The 27,549-nt window shown below is 39.5% G+C and overlaps 1 pseudogene; it reads right to left on the bottom strand.

The window, feature by feature from the left end:
• Positions 1-1,855: 1,855 nt before the first annotated feature.
• Positions 1,856-26,815, bottom strand: LOC103020499 (nitric oxide synthase-interacting protein-like; annotated as a pseudogene).
• Positions 26,816-27,549: the final 734 nt, after the last annotated feature.

The following is a 27,549-nucleotide window of genomic DNA, read 5'->3' as shown; positions in this document are numbered from 1 at the left end:
ACTAGACAGAGGGCAAGGGTCTGAAGACAAGTCCTTTTGAGTAAACCACTGTCCTTATAAAAGAGTTCTTTCCAGATGAATGAACTGTTTGCTCAGTTAACTTGGCATGCAAAAAGCTGTGCAAGGTAACCCTGCAATTATGCTGACCCAGGCCACCTTGTCTTTTAAGCATGTTACCTTGGGCCATCTCAACGGTTTCATATTGGGAGGCCTGTTTCAGCTCCACCACTGTGGTCGTTCTCCAGTCTAAGCTGGGGGATAGATCATTACCCTTTCGGGACACGGCTAGTCCAGATCCATGCCATTGATTGAGGTACTGTGATCACATATCACATATCTGGTAGTGGCCATTTCTACTTTTATAAATATTAGGTTTTTCTGTTCTTTCTGTTGGATGATCATTGTGGGATCACTTGACAGGGTAGGGGCTGAGCATTTGAAACAGTGGAGATTTGAGCAACACGGGAAACACCAAGAGAAAGATTTTGGTCAGTTTGCAGTTCACTTCTAAGCCATTCATCAAGGCTGCTCAAATTAAACCGGATTCTATCTCCAGTCTGAAACCTCCCTTCCTGCCCTCCCTCCTCCTGTCTGTTTCACAGATCTTCTCAATAGTATTATAAATATCAAGATGTAAACACAACATTCTTCCCCTTAGATGGCATCTCTTCTACCTTGAGAGGCCAAAACCATATCTCGGCCTGCTCTGCTTTGAATTATCATGTGTTCAATTTCATGTCCTCTTCAAGTGAGGTGTTTAGCTAGTTCACTGTTCACTATGTGAACCAAGTAAATATAAGATGCTCCTCACTTTCAGTTTTCTTGTAAATTATGAAATGAAGAAACTCGAGGAGAAGAAAGCAGCTCAGAAGTCAGTCTCAGAGGTTAAGGTTTTACATCTTAAATTGAGAACACATTTTTCTGCTTGTTGAATTGTAACCTGGAAAGCTCATTTGCTGAGAGGGCAAGCAATTGAGCCAAAATGGACCACAGATGCTATCAGGGACTAGCTAATCTAAAGGCAAGAGCCAGTTTACCAAGGTAACAAATCCCTGTCCGTGTTGTAGGTAGTAGGAAATCGGCTGCTTGCTTAAACTACTATGTTAAAAATTCTATAAGCTGCAAGTATTCTTAATTGATAAATAGTTCTATGGTAAACCAACATCATGTGTCATCCTTAAGAGTACAATATTTGATGCATTCCTATCATAGTCTAAAATAATTCAGGAATGTCCACTACTAATGTCCTCTACTAATAATACAAATAACTAATATTTATTGAGTATTTACTATGTGCCATGAACTGTACTAATCACTTATTTTACTCATTTAATCTTCACATCGGTCCTTTGAGAAGCAGGCTACAGTCAGCAGGTTCTGCATCCGCAGATTCACCCAGCCCCGGATATAAAACATTCCCTTCCCCCCCAAAATCCAGAAAATTCCAGAAAGCAAAACTTGAATTCACAGAGCACAGACAACTATTTACATAGTATTTACATTGTATTACATATTATAAGTAATTTAGAGATGATTTAAAGTGTATGGGAGGATGTGTGTACGTTATATGCAAATATTTCGCCACTCTAAATAAGGGACTCAAGCATCTTCAGGTGGATTTTGGTTATAGGGGTCCTGGAACCAATCCCTCCTGGCGCCCCGCCCCCGCCCCCGCCCCCGCCCCCGCCCCCCCCCCCCCCCCTCAGGGTTAAGGTAATTTACTCAAGCTAGTTAGCAGCGAACCAGGGTTTGTACTCGGGCAATCTGGTTCCAGAGGTTTTCTCCCTGTCGTCTCGGCCCATTTATTTGGTCTCCAGCACACTCAGGCCTACATCGCTGGCGGCGATTTGATTTCTCATCTTGCAAAGCCGGTGGCGTCCCGCTGCAGCCAGCATATCTGGTTAGTGAGCTTCCTCCTGCTCACGGCGTCCATCACGTCCTTCTGAATCAGCTTCTCCACTGCACTCAAAGGTGACCGCGGTACCTGGAGGGCTGCAGGACTGCGCAGGCGTGGCGTTGTTGGGTTGTCCTGGTCACGGTGCGTGGCGAGCACCACGTGGTCCACACAGCCTCCCAGCGGCGTGAAGCGCGCAGGCGCGTCAGGGCCGTTGTGCACAGCAGCGGCTGCGATGTGGGGCAGGTCACTGTACACGACAGCTTATCCAGCGTGGTGGCCTTGGACTCCGGGGTCAGTGACAGAAACTGGGTAGAACTTTGCCCTTGTCCTTGCTTGCAGGGCTGCGCTTGCCCCGGGGTCAGGCATCATTTGGGCGATTCCCCGAGGCAGCCCTGGGCGTGAAGGGGTTGAGGGGCCAGCTCACGATGGCCACCCGCTCCAGGAAGCCCCGCACCTGGTCTTTCACCCCGGCCACTGCCGCTCTTCGTGCTCCTCGCGCCGCAGGTTGCCCAGCTGCTTCTGGCCGGCCTTCACCTGCTGGGCGTTCTTCTCCTTTTGGTGCAAAATGTACTCCAGGATTGCTTCACTCATCCAGGAAGCCGTCTGGTGTGATGGTGAGGTCGGGGCAGGGCTGCAGAGTGAGGCCGCAGCAGTCGAAGTCCTGGACGGCATCCCGGCCCAGTCGAACGTTCTGGGTTCCGTAGCCTGAGGCCTCTGTGTCCTCCTCCTTGTCATGGTGAGTGTGTGGGCCCTGCAGTGCTGCTGTTGCAGAGCTGCATCGTCCTTACAAACGACTCCTTTTTTCTTCCTGGCTTCTTCAGATGTACCCTTAAACCAGAAAGGAACCAGAGAATTGCGTCTGATGTTAATTTAGACAGCTTTCTTTTGACTGGTGTTTTCATGCTATATCTTTTTCCATCCTTTTACTGTTAACTTATTTATTCTTTATATTAAAAGTTGGTATTTTGTGGATGACGATTAGTTCTTGCTTTTTACCTTGTTTGACCGTCTCTGTTTTTTACGTTTAGACAATTTACATGTAATGTTATTAGCGACAGGGTTGGATTTAAGTCTACCATCCTGCTAGTCGTTTTCTATTTGTCCCATCTTTGCTTGGATCCTCCTCCCCTATTTTCTTGCCTTTGGGGTTAATAGAGTAATTTTTTTAAATGCCTTTGTTCTGATAAGCTCACCCTGTGTCCAGATGATCAGACTCTTGTACTTTTAAAAGAGGTGTTTTTCCAAATATGCAAATTATTTGCCTGGATAAGGTGAATTGCAAGAATTTCCTGACCATAGCAGTGAAGCTTTTTCTCAGGTTGTAGTCTTATCTTTCTGCACGAGGCTCTTCTGGAGCAAACAACTAATGTTATGTTGTCTCAGGTCATCCTAGCTCTCGGCCCAAATAGCTAGGTTTCATTTATTCACAGAGTAGGAGGATAGATAAAGTATGGCATTGTTATACACTTGAATATTATACAGCAGTGAAAACTAATGTAGCAGTGTGAATTAACATAAACATGATAAATCTCAAAAGCAGTGAAAAAAACAAATTGTTAATACATATAGTATGAAATCATGCCTGTTAATTGGAGAACATGTAAGTGATAAAACTCCAAATAAAAACAGAGGAAGGATGAAAATAAAATTCAGAAGAGTTCCTTGCCCCTTCTTCCGTAACACAAAATAAGAGAAGGGTGTCATCAGGGAGTGTCAGAGTGAGAGCTTCCAAAGATGAGTGGACTAGTCAAGGTTCTTCAGCTTATACTTGTTTAAACTCTGTATGCTATATATTTTTGATTTTTAAAGATATTAATTAAGAAGGCAAAAATGCTAAACTTGTATAGTACTCAAAACATACTAGGTCACCTTCTTCCCTTTTCTATTCAAGTATCACCTGGCATTCAGTCCCCATCGAATCTGGGCATTTTCCAATTGCTTCCACATGTTAGCCCTCAGTTTTATCCTGCAAGATAGGGAGAAATCGTTTTTATGACCACTAAAGTTCCTTACAGAAATAGAAGTTTTGGTTTTATAACTCTGTTTGAATCTGCCAAATGCAGACTTCTTATTTTCAATTAATTGGAATGTGCTAATGATTTATTTGTGACCCTAAGACTTCAATTAGGTAGAGTCTTAAATAGATTGGGTGTGATTTTCAGGTAGGTGGTAGGAATAAAGGTCAAGAAACACCTCTTTGTTTTAGTGGGTGGGTGGAAATACAAGCCTGCTAACCTTTTTCTTCCTATAAAAAGCTTCCCCTGGATCTGAAGATTTTTCACGTGTGTCATTTTTGGTGTTCTTCCTGGAAGATTTGCCTTCGTAAGGATTACAGGTTTCAGGATACTGGAAACTGGATTAACTCTCTTTGCTTTAGTGCAGGACTTAATTAGTCTTCGATTTCTCTGTGTGTAGTCTGCATTAATATTTGACGCAGGAAAGATTTTCACAAGTATCTTTTTGGCAGACTGTGATATGCTATGATTTTCCACAGGCCAGCATTTCCCATCACAGAGATACTGTTACACCCATTAATCAAGGGCAGCATGTGTCATATATGAAATCTTGTACACACAGCTGTGGAGATAATTGTTAATGAACTTTGGTCACTCTGCCAGAGCACACAGCCTCTGACATCCTGCCTTGCCCCCGTTTTCCCTCTCATTCCCCCTTACCCTAAAACCTCGCCCAGACCCTTTTCTGAAGACAAGTACATCCACCAGGCCCAGACTGCTCATTTCCTAAGGATTTGTATTTGCGGGCAAGGCAACTTAGAGGCAAGGCTATTGCATCTGACTAGAGCATTACGTCCCCAAAGACACAAGGCCTCCAGAAACCCTCTTCAGATGCTAATATTCACACAAAGTGCCGCTGGCCCCAGCTGGCCTTCACCTGCAGCCCTGACAGGCAAGAGCCTCAGAATGAGGTCCTGGTTTCCATAAAAATAGGAAGGGCACACATGGTAAATGGCAGAGATCTCGCCCAAGCTATAAAATTATTTAAAGTCAGATTCCAGACAGTTAAAACTAATTGCTGTGAACACAAAGCCCAGGCAGGAGCCCCCTTTCTCCTTTTTTTTTTTTTTTTCTCCAGTTATTCACTTGAGACAGGGTAGCTTGAATCCTCTACTAATGCGCACACCTAAAATTAAATGATGCCACTAAATTTAAGATGCAGCTGTCGTTGTTAATGTTCAAACATGTTTTAAGCACAGGAGAAATGTGCTGTGTGGTAGAGCGAAAATATTAATGGGTCATTTAGAATTGTCCCTGTGTTTCTGGGGTTTTATGGGGGTACCTTGCTTAAATGTAGCATTATTGTTATTGCCGGTCTTATGGCTGATTTTCTGTTCCTGCTGGGTATAGTTTGCAGCCCATTATTCTTTCTGTAAAACAGATTTGTAAAGGAAAAGACACTTAATCCACCAACATATTCTGGGCGTTGGTAAACTGAGTACAAACCAGGAGAACTCCTTGCCTCGTCGCCTTTTTTGGAACTAGCGTAGAGGAGAGCTGTAGAATCCTTTCCCTGTCTATCCTTTCTTTTCACTGGATATAGTACATAGGATATCACTGGAAGCAGAATGTTGACTAGGTTTCCCTCACCAGATCTCAGCATTCTGCTCCCGCTTCCAGGTGCTAATTTGTGAGCACCTTTATTTACAGAAAATTATTGCTTTACAGAAAATTATTGCAACATGGGTTCCCTTGCTTTTTAAGTTTAGAGACCCTCTTTGACACTAAAAAAATGTATTCATTTAAGATTTCCAGTGCCTTTTAGTTCGTATTGCCTTTGTAGGGGAGCAGAATTTACCACCCTACAATGTGTCTCTTTGGCATATTAATTATTTGAAACTGCTTGTTTTCTAAGATACAGCATACATGGGAAAAACTGAACACCAAGTAGGAGTTACCCTTTTGTAAGAAACATTTATATTTGTAAGGGAAATCTCCACTTGTAAGGGTGTCTCCCTCTTGGTACCTGGAAGAGGAGAATGACCAAATCTCTAGAAACTCTTATCAGTGGAGAAAACACGGACTTAAATTTATATAACAACCTTACCCTTAAATTTATATAACAACCTTACCCTTGTTTGTTTGTTTTTTTTAATTTTATTTATTTATTTATGGCTGTGTTGGGTCTTCGTTTCTGTGCTAGGGCTTCCGCTAGTTGCGGCGAGCGGGGGCCACTCTTCATCGCGGTGCGCGGACCTCTCACTATCGCGGCCTCTCTTGTTGTGGAGCACAGGCTCCAGACGTGCAGGCTCAGTAGTTGTGGCTCACGGGCCTAGTTGCTCCGCGGCATGTGGGATCTTCCCAGACCAGGGCTCGACCCCGTATCCCCTGCATTGGCAGGCAGACTATCAACCACTGCACCACCAGGGAAGCCCCAACCTTACCCTTGTTTACTGGGCTTTTCCTCCCATAACTGACTCCTCGTCCTCAGCATCCTCTTTTGTCTTCAGCTGAGGATGGTATTTAAGGTGAGGGCTTCGGCCAGATTGGCCAGTTACTTAGTTTTCCTGGGTCTTTCTCATGTATATATGTTGTTAAACTTTTGTTTGATTTTTTTTCCCTGTTAAGCTGTCTCATGTCAATTTGATTCTTAGACCAGCCAGAAGAATCTAGAAGAGTAAAGGAAATTTTCTTCCTTCCCAACACCTTGGAATATACATAAGTGATAGGTATTCAGTAACATCTTAAAGTGAACTTATATTTAGGTAATTGAAAATGCACATGTGTGTGTGTGGGTGTGTGTATGAAAATGGCTGTACATACACATGCGAGATGTTTATTAGGTCTTCAGACGGTGATTAATACTTATATGTGTGGATTCCAGGATGCCTGTCAGAATCCTTATGACCTTTCCAGGAGTCCCCTCTCTCCTCTCTTGGTTAAAGAAATAAGAATCTAGAGGGAGAAAACTCTAGGTAGGGAGTCAAGAGGCTAGAGTTTGGTCTATATTCAGTTGTTTGTACTCCTTTTGGCATTTTAACCTCCCTCTGCTTCTGTCCCCATTGTAAATTATGGATGGCTTATACCTGTCATATTTATCTCATGGTTATAGTAAACATGACATGCAGTTACCCAGTAGCACCCTAAACCCACTATTCAGGGTGCTACTGTCCACTCAGTCAAGGCTTCCTACTTTGACAGAAGATAAGGTACTGTAGGTATTCTCATATTGAACCAGGTAAGGAAAGCTTTGGGATTCTTAAAAAAAGAGAGAAGAAAATATAATGTTAAAATCAAGAATTGGAGGAAATCTCAAAATACCTTAAAAGTGACAACGTTATTTTCCCTGAAATTCATCAGACCTCAGAAGAAAGACAATTCAGAGAAGAGGAGGCAAAACTACTTTTTTTTTTCAACTTGCCCGTAGTCAGAAAACATATGTTGAGCACATGCTTCCTGCCAGGATAGTGCTTGTTTCCTGGCACTCAGAAACAGCTGCATTTAAATCTGCCTGTAGACTAGGTAATTCCTACAGCCAGTATTTCCCCTCTGTTCTTGCTCTCTTTCCCTCCCTTCCTTTTTTTGCTCCCATATTTTTCTCGAGGAACAGCTTAACATTTATGAAATTAAAAGTATTAAATTTGACTACTTATTATTTGTAGATCCAGGTTTTTTAATTTCCAGGATTAATAATGCTCTTGTTAATGTAGTTTAGCCTTGAACATTTTATTCTTTGGGGTTTTATATCATCATCATACGCTAGAAGGAGAATATGTTACTTTGCATGTCAAAATAAAGTTGTTCCCTTGTTAATACCAATTTTACTAAGTAAATAAATAGAGAAATAAATAGGAAAAATCCATATCTTCTAGCAGATTCAGCTTAAATTGACTCTTAAATAGCACCTGAAAATAATTTTGGCATCAATTAATAGCTCTCTTCAACCAAAAATGTTACCATTATATATTTGCTTTATGCTGATTAACTGTTAGTCTTTAATCCAGTGTGCTGTTATTAATACGACCTCGCTTTTTGAGAAACTGAGGGATTCTGTAAAATTGTAAGTAGATTTTCTTGTTGGTTGGTTGGTAAATTAAATGTTCTTTTCCCTTTGAGATTCCAAAGTTGTTTTACTTCATTTAAGATTGATATTTAATCAGCTTCTTGTTCCCCAAGTATTTGTAGTTCTGCAGTGGGCAGACTGCAAAATGAGGCAAGCCACTCTAGTTCTTTGTAATAAAGTTTCCAGTGGTTTGGGGGAAAAATGGAAAAATATTAGAGGGGTAAGTAGGTGGTGACTTAGCACTGTCGCAAAGGAGTGAATTATACTATAAACAAGAGTTAAATATTTGCTAAATATGGACAACAATATCATTTGCTTAGAGGGAGAGAACAGTTGGGCTATATCACGGTGCTCTGTGGCATACTAGTGCAGAGGTTAAAACTTCTTTAGCAATTGTATGGTTAAGTTATAAAGACCACTTCCAGGAACATGAAGTAGATGTTTTTCTTCCCTATTCTCATATGAAATACAACTAAAAACCCTGGACATTATTGTGGTGTAAGTCCTGAAATTAAGATTCAGTATTATCTGCCTCAGCATCAGAAACCAGGAGAGCCTCAGGGTGATGAAAGAAAGCAAAGAGCTAAATAAATGGAGAGACATTCCATGTTGATAGATTGGAAAATTCAACATAGTAAAGGTTCCAGTTCTTCCCAAATTGATATACAGGTTTAATACACTTTCTTTTAAAATCCTAACAAGATTTTGGGGGGGGTATGTAGAAAAAAACCATGAAATTTAAATGGGAAGGTAAGGAACTAGAATGGCTAAAACAGTTTTAAGAAAGAAGAATAAAGGGGAAAGAATGTCTACTCAATTAATAATAGCTTAGTGATCAAAGCTACTTGGAAGAGGGATAGACAAGTAAATCAGTGAAACAGAAGAGTTTAAAAATAGACGAAGACAAATAAGCCCAACTAATTTTGACAAATTTGCAAAAGCAATTCAAGAGGGGAAGGATAGCCTTTTCAACAAATGGTACTAGAGCAACTGGACACCCCATAAGCAAGAAAACAATCATAAAGCTTCAACATTGTACCTTATAAAAATTGAAACCAAGGTGTATCATAAATGTATCATATAAAATGTAAAACTATGTAAGAGTTCTTTTCAAAAATATAGAAAATCCTTAGTATCTAGGATGAAGCAAGGAGTCCTTAGACTTGACACCAGTGGAACTACCCATAAAAAGAAAAATTGGTGTATTGGACTTGATCAAATTAACAACTTTTGCTCTATGAAATATGCTGTTAAAAGGCTGAAAAGAAGCTAAAAATATTTGCTAACCACTATCCAAGATGAGTATGTAGAATATATAAAGGACTCTTAAACCTCAATAGTAAAAACAAATAATTCAGTTAGAAGATGGGCAATAGACTTGAAGAGACATTTCTCCAAAGAGGATGTACACATGACAAAAAAGCACAAGAAAATATATTTAACATTATTGTCCATCAGGTAAATGCAACTTAAAGCCATAATAAGACATAACTACTTACTATTAGAGTTACTTTAATAAAAGTTAGTGATAACACCAAATGCTAACAGGGATGTAGAAAAACTGCGTCGTTCATACATTACTGGGAGGAATGTAACAGTATAGCCACTCTGGAGGACAATTTGACGGTTTCTTAAAAAACTAAACATCCAACTACTGTATGATCCAGCAATTGCACTCCTGGATATTTATTCAAGAGAAATAGAAAACTTATGTTTACACAAAAAACTGATAAAAGTTTTCATAGCTTTTTTGGTAATAGCCAGAATCTGGTAACAACCTGTCTTTCAGTTGATGAACGATTAAACAAACTGTGGTACATCCATACCATGAAATACTTCTCAGCAGTAAAAAGCAACACCCTATTGATACACACAGCAACTTGGCTGGATCTCCAGAGAATCATGCTTGGGCCAAAAGTCAATCCCAAAGAATTGTACCAGGTATGATTCCCTTTATATAACTTTCTTGAAATGGCAAAATTACTGAAACGGAGGGCAGATCAGTGGTTGCCAGAGATTAAAGACAGTGGAGGAGTGGGGGAGTAGAGTGTAGAGGGGAATGTGAGGGAAGTGGGTGTGGCTATAAAAGGGCGAGTTGAGGAATCTTTCTTGTGATGGAAATGTTCTGTATCTTGACTGCATTAGCGTCAGTATCCTGGTTGTGACATTGTACTAGAGATTCGGAAGATGTCATCATTGGGAGCATCAGGGTAAAGGGGGCATGGTATCTCTCTATACTACTTTTGTAACCAAACCCAGGTTCGGCCACTCGCTGCTCATAAGCCAGTCATTTGAGAGGCAAGTGTCAGTAGAAAGGAAAGGTGCTTTAATAAGAAAATCCAGCAATCTCAGGACATGGTGGCCTCGTGTCCAGAGACCAACTCCAAAAATTCTGCTCAGCCATGACAGTTTCTAAAGGGAAACATGAGGGGGGGAGAATCTCAGTGAATCATGGAGGCGGGAGGTTGGCTTCTGCATCATTCTCCATTGAGTGCAGACTGGCTGACTTCCTTCAGATGTTATCTTGCCTGCGTGATCTGCCTGAGGGGGATGTTGGGGGATGGAGAGCTAGTCAGTTTTTAACCACTTAATTCCTCATTCTTACTTCTTTTTATCTAGGAAAAGAATCAATAGGTTAGACAAGGCATGGTGTGCCTTCAGGAGAGCAAAAGTCCAAGTTAGTTTCAATTGCTTAGTGATCTCATTCCTATAATTAAGTTCTTTTAAGGTTAGAGGGGAACAGAAATGGGCAAAGGGGAAAAGGGGCAAAAGAGCTGCTTCACTTTTTCCAGCTGCGTAGGAATATGCAATTGTCTCAAAATTAAAATTTTAAGTAACTGTAAATATCTGGCTGTATTCTCCTATAATTTTTATATAAACGGCTATATGATTCCACAAAGATACCTGTGAAATTGGAGAATGGTTTTCACTATGTCATATTAATCCCACGTGTACAGTTTCTTCATGATCCCAGTTTGTAATTGTCTTGGGTACCTTTTTAAAATTCATGTTTCTTCTGGTTCCTTAAGGTCAATGCTCTCCTTCTTACAAAGGATAGGCTCTTGATGAGTCAACAGTGCTTTCAGCGGACACTGCATATTAGAGAAAATCCAGCAAAGTTCTCCCAGGCTGGGCAGCCTTTCACCTCCATACCCCTGGAATGAGTCTCAGTGGGAAGTAATGCGGCACATTTGAAACCATCGTTTAATAGTCATAATAAAAAGAATGCTCAGAGGAATGGAACTTAAAGCCCATTTGTCATATCAGTAAACAACATTCGCATTTAAAAGGGACCTCCTGTTTTTGCCGGTTAAGTTCAGAGGTTCTGGTAGCTTTTGATTTATCACCTCACATTTTCCGCCTGCCCTTTTCTTTAAATATATAGCACGTTCAAATCCCAAATCAATATGCGTGGTGTTGTATTGAATTTAAGGCGAGTGGCGACAAGAAAAAACAGTCATGAGTCACAATTTTTTAATCTTTCATTGAATGACAGTCTTACTAACAGGCTAGAGATAACAAGGTGCAAGTTTTCCTATTTTATTTCTCCTCCAGAGTTTAGCACCAGGAGTTTCAAAGTCACACCCACAGATAAGACCACAAAAGTTTGGCACAGTGAACCCCTGTGATGCCATTTCATGCCTCTATGGCTTTGTTTATTCTGCTTCCCTGGCCTGAATGACTGTTAACCTTTCTCACCTGGCTAACTCAAACCTATCCTTACCTCAATTAAATTACCTCTAATAAATCATTCACCTCTTCCTCCAGGAAGTCTTCCTTCACTGCTTGAGGATGGGGTAGATGCCTTCCCTGTCTCTTTGTACCCCAGGTAATATGTAATATCAGAGCATTTTACCATATTGTGTGGAAAATCTCCACTAGGCTAAACACTTTGAAAAGAGGAGCTGTGGTTTATCTGTTTATCTAGTTTTCCCCAGTACTTTACACAGTGCGCTCAGTAAATGTTGGTGGAATCTGGGCAGTGGTGAAACATTTACATAGTAGAATTGACAAAAAAGTGGGAGCAAATCACACAAGAAAACCAAATGAGTTTATTAGATATTTTGTGCAGGGAATCTAGTTTGGACACAATGGATAGCACAGATGTGGTTTAGTGGGTACTTTCCGTGCCTGAGCTTTTCTGAATGAGGAGAGTGACTTTGATATTTTCATTATTACTGCAGGATTGAAAGTGCCATAAGGACGGGAACTCTGTTGCTCCTGCTTTCAGAATTGGCCCTCAAACAGTGTGTCTTTGCTCCCAACTATGATTATTTCCTTATATTTTAAGTGATCTATTTGATTACAAGTAGAATTGATGACTCAAGAGTATGCACAGGGAATCTTTTTTTACAATTTAAATATTCTCTGGAAAGATTTTCAGAATTTGTACCTACACTATCCATCAGATTTCATTCTTTTTTCAATGCTGGCATTGTAACTTTTAAAAATTATAATTTTCATTCATATTTAAATATGACTTAGGGGTTAGTACATATCATGGAGTCAGACACACCTGGATTTGAAATGCAACTCCATAATTGCAAGCTGCATGACCCCAGGAAGTTTATTTATTAGATCTAAGCCTCATCTCTAAAGTGGATTAATAAATGGTACTCACCTTGTAGCAAGGTTGGGGAAATATTCAGATAATGTGTATAAATTGTAAGTACAGTGCCTGACACACTGCAGTTATTCAATAAAATATTAGCTTTTTTTTTTTTTTACAAGTACTGTATCAGTCTTCCATTACCAGTGAGGTTGAGCATTTGGCCGTATCTGTTAAAATATTCTCTCTCTGCTTTTCAGTCCTCTCTTTCCAGGCCCTTTATTCATTCATATATTGGAATTAACACTCTTTCTCTTTTTTTTTTTTTTACTGAGTTCTAAAAGTTTTCCATACGTAAAAGATAGCAAATCTTTGTGACATGTGTATTTTGAGTAGTTTTACCTAATTAGTCCTCTGTCATTTAACGTTATCTGTAATATTTCGCTTTTTACCCAGAAAAGTAATGATCAGTTTTGCTCCCCAAACATTTTGAGCTCTCTGCACCTTCCTACCCTCTTTGAAGTTAAGCACAGTCATATGACTCACTTTAACGTGAGCAATAGCCATTATGTTACTTGTGGGCAAATAAATGCTTCAGCAGCCACTGTGCAACTTCCTCTTCTGCGTTGATCATGGCAGCATGTGATGATGGCAGAGATGGAGACAATGTCAGCCTGCATCCCCAAGTGACAAAGATGAGTGGTACCTCCTACTTGCAAAACGTGTAAACAAAATAAACCTTTGTTGTATTGAACTCCTAAGATTTGGGGGTTGTTTATTACTGCAGCATAATCTAGCCTATCCTTACAGATGCAAGGATATTTTTGCTAGATTTATTATTATTTTTAAAGGTAGTCACATTTAGCTATCTGTTCCTTAGAAGTACTGCCTTTGGTATTAAATGGATATTATGCTGAGAAAGTCCGGAAAGTCTGTTCTAACTATTGGAGTGCCCAAACATGGACTGAATGGCTTTTTGAGATAGTAAGTTTCCTGTTCGTGAATAATTTTCAGCAGAGTTATGGCTGTGTGTCAGGAATGCTGTGTAGTTATTATATGTTACATGAGTGATCAGAATAGTTGACCTTTAAATTTCCTTCCAGCTGTTTGATTATTAAGAGTAATGCAGAATTACTACTCAAGGAACTCGCCATGTACCTTAGTATTTGCAAAGACGAGGTAGAATCTGGGGAAAAGATTCTTCCATCTTTTTCCAAATAATCAATCATCAATCTGCAGATAAAATAATCCCCAATTTTTAGGATAGATCTGAGTTTCCCTGTATATTAAAGCTCTGTGCTCTTCAAAGTTTGTTCAGTGACTCAATTTCACCCAAAGAGTACAAAATAAGAAACATTGCCTTCTTATACATCTTGAGCAGATTCCTTACTGAGACCATATTTTACTGTTGTTCTTGAGTTCTATAATAAGTCAAGACAGGTATGTGGGATGTAAAATCCTACTGGCTCCATGAAAGGGGATTGTTTCAAAGCACCAAAATTAAAGTGAAGAGTATTTCTCCCCTACTCTGTCCAGGGCAGCACTTTAAGACGTTGACACAGTGGGGTAGGGCAGCATCTGAACCACTAAAAGGTCTCACATCAGCAGTTTCCTTTCTTCTCCATGCCACCAAATGACCCTTGAGTAAGGAGCAAACTCTCCCATTCAGATGGGCTCCTGGAAGTTATTTTCCCTGTGTGATTGCCACCCCTTCCCTTTATTCCTCAGGTTCTTGAGTTTTGGTGGAAAAGATTCAGTAAGTTCAAGGCTAAACAAAGATAATTTGAAGAGTTGTATGAAAACTCTCTTCCAAACTAATACTTAGGTTCTTTGAAGAGAAGCACCAAAGGATGAGCTATTAAGAAAATGATACCCTCCACATCTTGGCTATTGTAAATAGTGCTGTAATGAACATAGGTGTGCATGTATCTTTTCAAATTAGTGTTTTCATTTTCTTCAGATAAATATTCAGAATTGGGATTGCTGGATTGTATGGTAGTTCTATTTTTAGTATTTTGAGGAATCTCAATGCTTTTTTCCATAGTGGCTGCACTAATTTACATTCCCACCAACAGTGCATGAGAGTTTCCTTTTCTCCATATTTTCACCAAAACTTGTTGCTTCTTGTCTCTTTGACAATAATCATTCTGACAGGTGTGAGACGATAGCTCCTTCTGGTTTTGACTTGCATTCCCCTGATGATTTGTGATATTGAGCACCTTTACATGTACCTGTTGGCTATCTGTATGTCTTTTTTGGAAAAGTGTCTGTTTCAGGTCCTCTGTCCATTTTTAAATTGGGTTATTTGCTTTTTTATATTGAATTGTATGAATTCTTTATATATTTTGGATATCAATCCCTTGCCAGATATACCATTTGCAAATATTTTAACCCATTCAGTAGGCTACCTTTTCATTTTGTTGGTAATTTCCTTTGCTGTGCAAAAGCTTTTTAGCTTGATGTAGTCCCATTTGTATATTTTTGCTTTCTTTGCTTTGCCCAAGGTGACAGATCCAAAAATATATTGCTAAGGCTGTTGTCAAAGAGGTTACTGCCTATGTTGTTTTCCAAGATTTTTGTTGTTTCAGGTCTTACATTCCTGTCTTAAATCTATTTTGAGTTTAATTTTATACGTGGTGTAAGAAAGTGGTACAGTTTCATTCTTCTGCATATAGCTGTCCATTTTTCCCAAAACCATTTACTGAATTTCCCCATTGAATATTCTTTCCTCCTTTGTTGTAGATTAATTGACCATATGTGTGTGGGTTTATTTCTGGATTCTCTATTATGTTCTATTGATCTATGTTTCTGTTTTTGTGCCAGTGTCATACTGCTTTGATTACTGTAGCCTTGTAGTATAGTTTGAAGCCTGGGTACATGTCTGTTTGTTGATGAATGGATATATACAGTGGCATATTACCCAGCCATAAAAATAGTAAAATCTTGCCACTTACAGCAACATGGATGGATCTGAAGGGTAGTATGTTAAGTGAAATAATTCACAGAAAAACAAATACTGTATGATTTCACTTGTATGTGGAATCTCAAAAACAAAACAAGTGAAGAAACAAAACAGGCTCATAGATACAGAGGACAAACTGATAGTTTGTAGAGGCAGGGAAGGTGGGGTGGAGGGATGGACAAAATAGGTGAAGCAGATGAGGAGGTATAAACTTCCAGCTATTACAGTAGATAAGTCACAGGAATGTTATGTATACATAGGGGACATAGTAATATTATAACAGCTTTGTATGGCGATGGGATGGTAACTGGGCTTATTGAGGTGATCATTTCATAATGTCTAAAAATATCGAATTGCTCTGTTTTACACCTTAAACTAATAAAAATTAAAAATAAAATAAATATAGGCATTTATAGGTATCAGTTTTCCTCCACACTTCTTTAGCTGCATCCCATTATGTTTGGGTTTGTTGAGTTTTGTTTTTATTTGTCTCCAGGTATTTTCTGATTTCCTTTGCGATGTCTTCCTTGATCCCTTTAGGAGTATATTGCTTCATATGCATATGTTTGTGAATTTCTCTAATTTCCTTTTATTATTGATTTCTAATTCTGTTCCATTTGGTCATAGAATACATGGTGTGATTAAATTATTTGAAATATATATTTAAAAACCCTAGCCTCATTAAATCATTAAATTTTAGTTAGGACAGTTTCTGTTTTTGTTAATAGCATGTACTTTTTAAAATGATTTTTTCCTTCATTGTAGTATCTTTTCTTCTCCATCTCTCAGCTTTTTCACCTTTGGCGCCCTGGTGTGGGTGGGTGTTTGTTGCACCTGGAAGATGTGTTGGGGAAAGTGGGAGAGATGTGCAATTGAGTCCTTGGCTACTGTTGAGGTTACAAATATCTGAACTTGTAGCTTTTGTAAAAATACCCTCTAACTTCTACCTTTTAACAGTGATGTTGGGTGGCTAATTTTATGCACTGGTTTTAAAATCCTAGGAGCAAACATTCTGAAATAGATAACATTTTCTTCAAAATCAACCTTGACTCCCATTCTAAATGCAGCTTTTGAAATTTAGGTGTGAAGAATTTCTTAATCTTTCCTCTCTGTCTCCTATCCCATTTTTATTACAGTCTCTCAGCTGGGTCTAACATGCCCTGTGAGAGCCCCTCTGTTTATCTTCTTCAGAAATTAAACATCTAGTGTTCTGTTGGTGTTGAGAGATATAATTCCCCACTGATGAAGGGATCTAATGATGTAGTTGCTCTGTAAACACCCTTTAACTCCCTCCTAACCTTCAGAGGTAGTGGGTACCACTATTTCTGGAGGAAGTAAATCGGGTTGGTTATTGATTGGCTCTTTCCATTGCTGGCCTAGAATTTAGCTTTCTAGGGGTTTGTGTCTTAAGTATCTACCTCTTTACTATAGTTTTAGCAGTGTTTTATGGGGAAGAAAAGTGACATATGTGGATTTAAATAGCCTCCTTCTCGTGGAAGTTCTGTAGAATCTATTTTAACTACAGTGAGACATGGTTATATAACCTTTAACTTTGAGACTGTGATGCGTGTTTTCCTATTTATCGTAGGGAATATGTTAACTTGTCAAATGTGTGTTACAGGAAATCAAATTTGAGTTTACATCAAACTTGTAATGTTGAATCAAGTGATTATAAGTTCACTTCTTATTAACTCAAGAAGTATAAAAACAATCAGATGCTCCTGAACTAAGGAAACAGCACCTGTTCTCCCCTTTCTTCAAGCACAGGGAAAGTTGTTCTAAGTGTTGATTTTAGCAGTAACATTTAAAAACACTATGAAGAATCTTGACTTTATTCTCAGTGTAGTGATTTTTAAACTAACTTCTAATGCTGACTGACTAAGGTTTGCTCTTCTTTGGAAATGAAAGGGAGAATATCTATTTTTTGTCCTTGATAAGTTTGTACTTTGATTCGAAAGATAAAAAATAATTATGGAATAGGTATGCAATTAGAAGTAAATTGGATAGTGCAGAAAATAAAATAGTAGCTTTTCATTTATCTGTAATATCCTTAGAACTATGACTGTGTATACTTTGACTCCTATTTTTATGTCCATATTTTTACAGCTTTATTGCTAAAATTTAGATATATAAACTGTATTTTAAAATTATTTTCTTCAGATTGTAAGTCTCTCAAGAAAGGGAAATTATCTTTTGTGTTTTTAATCCTATGACTATCCTAGCACAGTGCTAAGACTGGTACCAATTTCTGGACATTGAATGAAGTGATGGCTAAATTTTTATTACCTGGAAACTACCAGGTAAAATATTTAATTATCTAAAGAGATAAACCAAATTTAAGAGAAATAGACAAAAATCAACAAACAACTTTTATTTAAATATTTCATTTAAAAAACAAAATCCCCTGCTTTCATCTGGTTTCCTAGGAGTTAGTTCAAGGCTCAAAAATCGCTTTCACATCTACACCCATTGTCCCAATCTGTAAGGAATTTATTCTCAAGATGGAGGCCTTGAGATGCAATCCCACACCGGAAATAACGTTCTTGTTTTACTTGTGGGCTCTACTTAAAAATGGCAAATTATTTTTGAAAGATGATCTTAAAGTAAATCATCTTTATTTACTGAGCTCTTACTCTTTACAAGGCGTTGTGGTGGGTTCTTAGAGAATACAAAAATAAGACATAGTCCCTGTTATTAAGGACTAGAATTAAATTAAAAACCAAAATAGCCACAAATAAAGATTTAACGAACAATTGAAGTGCCACATGAGGGTGCTATGTGAGTTCAGGTAAAGAGAGAGATCGTCGGTGTCCTTGCTACTGATGAAGTCAAACATTTATTTAGCATATGTTAGGTTCAGGGCACTAATCTGAACACTTTACATGTATTAACCTCTCTTAATTTTCATAACAAATCCATGTTGTAGATACCTATTATGTCCACTTAAAAGATTAGGAAACTGATACACAGATAGGTTAAGTAACTTCCACAAGGTCTTGCAACTGGCAACAAAATAAAACCCGGGGTAGCAACATTACAGAACATAATGAGGGGCTGTAATGTCAATTGGCACGTTAAAGGTGTTAATCACCAGAAAGAAAAAGAAAATTAGGAAGAGAAATTCAAGTTCATGTAAGTCAAAATTTGAAAGTAAGATAAACAAAACTAGTTCAGTCTTGTGGGAGCTGAGGTATTATCTAAGTGTAAAAGGAACGTATAATTTATTTTCCAAATTTGGCCACTTTTGAGCGTGGCAGGGCTACTGACCGGATGTGAATGCCCCATGCAGACTGAGCCCCGTGGTCATCCTGGTCGTGCCCCTCGCCCTCAGATCCTTACCTCCGTTCCGGCTGTGGTAATTGTGTGAGCAGGGCTGGCTACCCCCTATCAGGCTGTGTCAAGTGTAGAGGAGAAAAAATAGGCTTTAGCTCAGTGTCTGCACTTCAGTGCAATTATCTTTGACAATCTGACCTCCTGAACTTTGGACTTTGCCTTTTTAGAGCTGTTTTGCTTCCTTCACTCTTCGTATTAGTGAAATTCTATGGACACAAACTCTGACCTGCTTCAGCTTATACAATACACTTGATCACTTGCAGTGTGATCAACAACTGCAAAATCTGACCTATGCACTGTTAGACTTGCGGAGCTAGTCAGACTCTTCCTGCAGAGCCAAAATTCTGTCTTTTGTATAGTCTTTGCTACTCTTAGCTAGATCTGTCTCTTTACCACCTATCAAAGCGATGATTTTTTAATACAGTTTAGTTATGAAACAAAAGTTGGAAAGGGCCCTACATGGAGTGAGGACATTTTCCTGGAGATGGGGAATGGGGATTGGAGAGTAGGTTATTAATGGGTTTTGAGCAGAAAAATGACAAGATGAGAGTAAAACAATCTGCTGAGATATGTCAGATGGATCACAGTGGGAGACTGAGGACAGCATACCGGTCAGGTGGACACATAACTGTCCATAAATAAAGTATTGATAATAGATGTTAATTATAAGGGGGCAGCAATGGGAACCCAAGAAAAACAGGTGGAAAAAATATTGCAAAAGGAGAATCTTCAGAAGACGACGTTCCAAAACATGGAATGTGGAAAAAATATTGCAAAAGGAGAATCTTCAGAAGACAACATTCCAAAACCTGGAATGTAGCCTAGAGTTCTTTGGGTTCAATGAATCAGTGAATACTCTCGTTGATTCATTTTGTGTTAGATTGGGTGAGGGAGAAAGTGCTAGTGTTTTTTCTTTATCCTCCCACAGACTACATCGTATTAGAATGTATCTTCTATTTTTTTTTTTTATGTCTGTCAACCACATTTTACGCAGAATCATCTCCTCCAGAGCTAATGGGGCATTCAGCTTTTCATCTTCAAGATGTAGCTCACTGGCTGGCACAGGAAGGGGCTTTAAGTAGTGGTTTTGTCATCTTGGCTAAGGGGGAACTGAATTTCCACGAATTTTCTTCTTCATATGGTTCCAGCTTAGGAACGGGAGAAACTGACATGAGTTTTGGGAGGCAGAAGTGAAGCAGCAGCCATGTCTGCTCTGAAGGTCAGTGGTGCATGAGCTGGGGTAGCTTACACGTGTTATTGTTCCTCTGCTAATTCATCTTGTTCATCCGACAGCATGTGATAATCAGGTGCCTGTAGAAGCAAGCCTTTGAGTGACCAGGAATCTGGCATGGAATAACTTTAGTGAAAGTAAGGACTATAATGGGGTTAGCTGGTTGCTTTTAAGTGTGGTAGAGAACTTAGGGGAAGAAAATTATGAGCTCAGGGCTTTTAAATTTCCATTTCAATGTCTGGGAAGAAACCAGGAAGCTCTAAGACCACCCCGAAGGAAACCCTTATCTCCTGTAGCCTCATGGCTGAGATTTCTCAGTGTTAAATCCAAGGTCTAAACCTGCGTGGGGCTGAATTACAGCAGTTGAATTACCAGTGTCACAGAGTCTCTTATGTTACAATTAAGGCATTTGTTTGGAAGGAATGGTATTCCGGAAACTGGATTCATATATGCACATTCCAATAAATCTGGGGATATTGGACCCCTAAATTTTACCGAGCCTCTTTTACCAGCAGAAGCAGGCTTTCTGTCTTCTCTTCCTGGCAGAGGAGGTTAACATCCTCTTGGCTGAAGAACCTGAAATGGGCCTCGAAGATATGTTCCTTGCCGGGGACTACTGTTCCTTCTCAATCCCAATACATAAACCTTCCATTGCTTCTAGGCCTGTAACCAAATGCAAGTCCAGACACTGCCTGAGAGGGTAAGGCACACAGTATGACCTATGAGGACGTGCAATGTAAAGAATTGCAAGGTTTTGCCGCTTTTTTTTTTTTTTTTTATATAACACAACTTTTAAAATTTATTTTTATTTATTTATGACTGTGTTGGGTCTTCGTTTATGTGCAAGGGCTTTCTCTAGTTGTGGCAAGTGGGGGCCACTCTTCATCACAGTGCGCGGGCCTCTCACTATCGCGGCCTCTCTTGTTGCGGAGCACAGGCTCCAGACGCGCAGGCTCAGTAGTTGTGGCTCACAGGCCTAGTTGCTCCGCGGCATGTGGGATCTTCCCAGACCAGGGCTCGAACCCGTGTCCCCTGCATTGGCAGGCAGATTCTCAACCACTGTGCCACCAGGGAAGCCCCGGTTTTGCCGCTTTATACTGAAAGTAACCTGGGGGAAAATTAGGAATGGATCCTAAGTGTTTTGGGGGAGAGTGGAAGGAATAAACTGTTGAGTTTGGATGGCTTACTAAACGGTAATTCTGGATTCAGTATGTTACTTTGAGCTACTGTGAGTCTCTTTAAAAGTCGGTTGTTTGATCTCCTATGAAGTTGAAATGTCAAACTGAAAATGAAATCAAGTAGAAATGCCAAAACTTCCTGGTATATTGTAGAGGATGAAATCCAAAAGCTTAGGGAGAGCTGAATGCTGGAGTACATTTCTCCAGTAAGATCTGCTTATCCACCCCCCAACCATGTTCCCCGAGAGGGTCCAGAAGACAATTCCTTCACCAAGGCTGTGATAAAAACAGTTGTGAGGAGAGGTATTTTTAAAGAGTTCTTTGGTGGAGAGTCTCTGAATTCCTGCCAGTAATAGGAAGGAGCTTGGAAGAGGATCTTGCAATTAACACGAGAATGCACTTCAACACGTTGATTTCAGCTTGAGCAGAGAAGCCACCCATCTTGTGTTAGACTTCTGACCTACAGAACTGCAAGCTAATAAATGAGTGGTGTTTTAAGCCAATAAATTTGTGGTCATTTGTTACGCCGCATTTGGAAAACTAATACAGGTAGCAAAGGGCAAGTGGAGGCCATTAAAATTCCCTCTCCCTACCAAAATAGTTTAATAATAATAACATTACCACATTCCTAAGGGAATTGCAGAATATTGTCACCAACAAGGGCTTAAGAGATGCAGGAGTGGTGATACCTAATACAACTTTATGTTTTTAAATTGCAGTGTAGTTGATTTACCATGTCGCGTTAGTTTGAGGTGTACAGCACAGTGATTCAGTTATACATATATATATTCTTTTTCAGATTCTTTTCCCTTATAGGTTATTACAAAATGTTGAGTATAGTTCCCTGTGCTATACAGTAGGTCCTTGTTATAATACAACTCTGTTCAATTAACCTTTCTGGCCTGTGATGAAAACAGATGGATCTTGAAGAGTGACAGGAGACTATTGTAAACTTAATTAGATGATGAGCCCAATTGCACCTGTTGGTCCAGATGTGGTTTCATTGCTGGGCAAATGGATACATCCCATGTCATCTGGTATGCAGCTCTTTTTTTTTTTTTTTTTTTTATACTCTTTATAGCTACTTTATTTATTTATTTATTATTTATTTTTGGCTGTGTTGGGTCTTCGGTTCGTGCGAGGGCTTTCTCTGGTTACGGCAAGTGGGGGCCACTCTTCATCGCGGTGCGGGGACCGCTCTTCATCGCGGTGCGCGGGCCTTTCACTATCGCGGCCCCTCCCGTTGCGGGGCACAGGCTCCAGACGCGCAGGCTCAGTAGTTGTGGCTCACGGGCCCAGCTGCTCCGTGGCATGTGGGATCTTCCCAGACCAGGGCTCGAACCCGTGTCCCCTGCATTAGCAGGCAGATTCTCAACCACTGCGCCACCAGGGAAGCCCTGGTATGCAGCTCTTTATCTGGCAAATGCTCTTTCACCCATACCCATTAGTAAAGACCTTTAGGGATAGTCTTCTTTCAGCTGGAAGGGTCAGCAATACACCTTTACTGTTTTAACTCGGGGCTCTATCAACTCTCAAATCCTGTCATAATCTAGGCGACCACGACTTGCCTCAATTCCAGTCCACCAGGCATCACACTCTTCCTTTACATTGATTATATCGTGATACGTGGATCTGATGAACGGGAAGAAACAAAATCTCTAGTTATTTGATTTAGACATTTAGGAGGTGGAAAATAACCCCCCCCACCACCAAATTCATTGTCACCTAATATTAGTTTCTCATTGCCATTGTAATACATTACCACAAACTTAGGGGGCTAAAACCAAAACAGGTTTATTATCTCACTGCGCTGGAAGTCCGTGCACCTTGATTACAGGTGCTGTGAGGACTGTGCTCCTTTTGAATACTCTAGTGGAGCGTCTGTTTCTTTGCCTTTTCCAGCTTCAGAAGATGCGTGTAGTTACTGCCCCCTTTCTCCAGCGTCAGCACCCACAGCACAGCATCTTTAAAGCTCTCTGCCTCCATCTCTCTCTGACCTTTGCTTTCATTGTCACATCATCTCTGACTTGAACCCTCTGTCTCCCTCTTATAAGAACCCTTGTGATTATATTGAATCCACGAGGATAATACTGTGTAATTATCTCAAGGTCCTTACTTTAATCACACTTGCAGTCCTTTTTGACATGTGAACATACTCACAGGTTTGGAGCATTAGGATGTGGACATCTTGGGGAAGCCGTTATTTTGTCTACCACATACCTCAGTGAAGTTTCTTTGATCTGAGGCTGTTGGGATATCCTTTTCAAAGTGAAGGGCAAGTTGCTGCCTCTGGTGCTTCCTACCACTAAGAAATATCCGTAGCAATTGATGGGCCTCTTTGCATTCTGGAGGAAACATAGGTCTCATTGTGGTATGCTACTACAACCATGTACAGAGTAAGCTGAAAAGCTACAAGTTTTCAGTTGGGTTCAGACAAGAAAGAGAAAGAAAACTCTGTAATAGGTCCAGCAGGCAATGTGAGCTGTCCTTCCTCCTGGATATATAATCCTTGAAGTGTCACATAGGGATGCCTTTGGAAGGCTTTTGCAGGCAAATCACATTGCAGATCCTCAAGATTTTGGAACATCATTATGCTTATCTCATGTCGAGATTCTCATGGCCAGTTCCAGGTTTGGATAAGGAATATCTTATTTCAGGTTGGATCATAAGGACTCAGGAACTAATATGAAGAGGATACCACTGGCCAGGTGGCTGGGCAATTTGAGAAACGATGACGATAAACTCAAAGGATTAAAACATGTCAAGTATTTTAAAATCTACAAATTACATCAATAAAAAATACTGTTCACTATTGGACAGTGCTTGGAAGCTAACTCATTACTTCGAAAACTGGTAAATAAAATAAATCAAGCATTTTATCCTGGCTTTCCTATATAAACTGTACCAGTGGGTAACTAAATAATGAGTTGGGGAATAGTACTTTTTTTATGACAGTTTTTCAGCTAATAAGTGAAGGAGAAATGATAGATTTAGAATATTACCATTTTCCAACCACTAATGGATTAATAGAGGCAGGCATTCATCAACCACTGCTGACATCACAAGAGGATGCATCCGGATGAAATATGCATCACCATCTATGAATAGTGTAGCTAAAGGTAGTACTTCATACCAATGATGCCAACTATCAATTTATGGTAAATAATGAATTTACTAAAAACTATAAAATTATTTTAATAAAATTTATAAAACTAAATTTATAAAAATATAAATGGTAAATTAAAAACTAACAATGAAAAACAGAAACATATAAAACTATACAGAGAGATGAACTCAATAAGATAAAATCTGGGAATCTGTGGAACAAATGACCCTGTTTCTACAACAAATGAAAGGAAACAGAGATGGAGGGGAAACCTATAGAGTAAAAGAGACAATGTAAAGTTGCTAAAGTCATCAACATACATTTGCAATGAGTAAATGTTATGGTAAATTAAACCTCTATGCAGTTGGTTTAAAATATGAAGAGATTGAAAAATCATATTAGTCAGTGACTAGGTCATTTTTGGATCCTGTTTTAATCAAACATTAATCAAGAATTGATATTTAACACACAATTAGAAATTTAAATCTTTTACAAGATATTTGATATTAACACATTTTTGTTAATTTTATTCTGTGTGATAATGATATTGTGGTCATGTTAAAAAAGAAAAGGAAAAAAAGAATCCTTATCTTTCAGAAATGTATACTGAAAAATGAAATGATTAAAAGTTTGATTTCTAAAATTTAAAATGTATGTGCTATCACTGTCTTGTGCAGTTCCAGAATGTCATGGAGAGTGAGTACAAAGTAACATTGATTTTTAAGAGATTTCAGTAGGAAGCTTCCTTTTCTGAGGTTTAAAGACTTCACAGGCTCCTCACAGGCAATTTCACTATCACACCAGTAGGCAAGATTCCGTCCTTGCTGTGCTGGCTTAATTGTGATGCGTCTTGTGACCTCTGCCTCAAGGCAGTGTTCCCACCTGTTAATGCAAAGATCCATGGCTAGTTCAGAAAAGTCTCTTAAAAATAACACACACATATCACCTCAAATAGAGACCTAGATCAAATACACAGTAAAGAAAATAAACATATCATTTATTTAGAGTCACCTTATTTCCTCTTTGAAGCATTTTCCTAATTTGGGTAATAGCTAGGCTGTTCAGTCATTTCCATTTCACAAGTGTTTTTTTTCTTTTTCTTTTCTTTTTTTTTTTTTTAAATTTGTCTTAAATGGAATGCAAATTTTGTTAAGGGACATTTATTCCCTAGAAGCTGGGAAAATATATTTTAATGTACTTGGTTGATGTGTGATTGGAACTGCATAACTGTGACCGAATTTATATCAAAGAAGTAGGTAATTCTATGATCATTAATGACAGTTGTAGCCATGCGGGCCAAGATAATGATATGGGTAACTGAATCTCATGCTTCAGAGCACAAGGTGATTGCCATGAAGAAATTGGAGAAGATGTCTTGTCCCATGTAGAGCGCTATACATTTGAATACTTAGGTAAAAAGAGATGGCATGAGGGATTTTGTGCTGAGGAACATCTCATTGGATAAAACAGTGGCATTAGTTCTCCACTAAAATGCATCATAATTTTCTTTCAGGTCACATGGTATGTGGAACGATGGGGAGGGTCATGTCAAACCTATGGTTATGCAAGTTATAGCCCATGTCTGGCACACTGAACAGGCAAGGAAAACAGTGGCCTGAGAGATATATAGAAATAAGGAAAGAAAGAAAGGAGAAGAGGAGGAAAGAAGGAAGAGGAGAAAAGAGATGGAGACAGTTATAAAGTTATAGCACCGAAGAAAACTGAGAGGGACTTTGAGCCCAAAACTGCTGACACTGCCACATAGAAGCGAGACCAAGACAGCTGGTCATTTGAAATAGGACCACTAATTAGTAGGCAGAAATGTAGTGCTTTTCTCTGACTGATGGCAGCTCCTACAGAACAACATCTTGCCTTTGATTCCTCCCAGCAAGGAATGACAGCAATACCTGCTCTACCAGAGCAGCTGTTCTCTAGAAAATATGGCCATCCTCGCTTCTCAGAAAGCTCAACAGACAAAATGTTTACACACATTCCATTCACTCAACAAACACTTTTGGAGCATGCACCGTGCCTTTATGTTCCAGCAGGGAGAATATGGAAGGATCACTCCCAGTTTCCCTTCACACCTTAATTCCTTTCTTCCTGTAGGAAGTGAGTAGGCTTTCCAGTAGGAAGCCAACTTCGGTCACAAATACAAAGCCACCTTGTTTAATCAGCTTTATCAGTAATGTGGATGGCATTGTGATCTGCATCTGCCCATCTCCTGTGTCTTATTTCTCCATTGATTCCAAACTTGGGAGGACAAAAGGGTACACTAAATTCCCAAATCTGAGGACTGGGAGAAGTAACAATAATCAATATAGTGTCCACCTCACAACACTGCCCACCTCACAGTTCAGTTTTGTAAATCATCCTCTTTTTCCATAGTTCAGGCACCATGTGCCCATGAAGTGTTTCCTGGACCTCATCCTTCAGCAGGTTGGGTTTAGGGGCTAAAACGTAGATTGAGTCAAAAAGTTGAATTGGATCTGAGATGCTCTTTGGTTCTGGTGCTTTGTTCTGTTGCAGCACTAAGTGCATTGCGTTAAAACCAACTGTTTACTTTTCTGATTTTCACTACTGCTAGTGAGCCACTTTCAAACAGAGATAAGTTTTTGTATTCTCAGCTCCTGACACACCTTTGAGGTGCTTGGCCTTCAGAGAGTGTTTTCTCAATTGAAATCAATTGCCCTCTGAAACTTATCTAAAATCAGAGTAGTGATTATGTTTGACATGATAGGTGTTTGGATTTCATATGGCAGCTGTCCCATGCTGCTCACCAGCAAGGGCTAGTAAACATGGTGGTGTCTTCACCATACCAGAGAATTGTAGGAGAGCCTCTCTCTTGTCTTTCTTTTCTTCTGGAGAAAAGGTTGAAGTGACACTTCATGGCCCCAGACAGCTCTGTGAGAATCATAAGGTGTTTTTCTTGACCTTGGTCTCTAGAGCTAATCACTGGCCCAACAGAGTTCAGCTACAGCTTCCCTGTTTGTCCTGGCTCCTCTATGGTCAGCTCCTAGTCCAAGCACTGGATTATCGCAGTATCTTCTTAACTGTACGCCCCATCCTTGCTTTTTTTCTTCTCCAAGTGGGGAGTGGTAGAAGGAGGCCTGGATGATGAAGGCCGTGCCTAACTGTTGCATACTGATCAAATCCTTTAACTCTTGAGGATTGGATTCTTCTTGAAGGAAGTGGGATGAATTCTTGGCTTCTTTATCTCTGAAATGATGAAGTTGGAACTAGAGATGTCTTAGGATTCCTATAAGGTTTTAAAA

Source organism: Balaenoptera acutorostrata, chromosome 13 (assembly GCF_949987535.1).
Source record: "Balaenoptera acutorostrata chromosome 13, mBalAcu1.1, whole genome shotgun sequence".
NCBI classification, from domain to species: domain Eukaryota; kingdom Metazoa; phylum Chordata; class Mammalia; order Artiodactyla; family Balaenopteridae; genus Balaenoptera; species Balaenoptera acutorostrata.
This window is presented reverse-complemented; position numbering and strand designations above follow the sequence as displayed.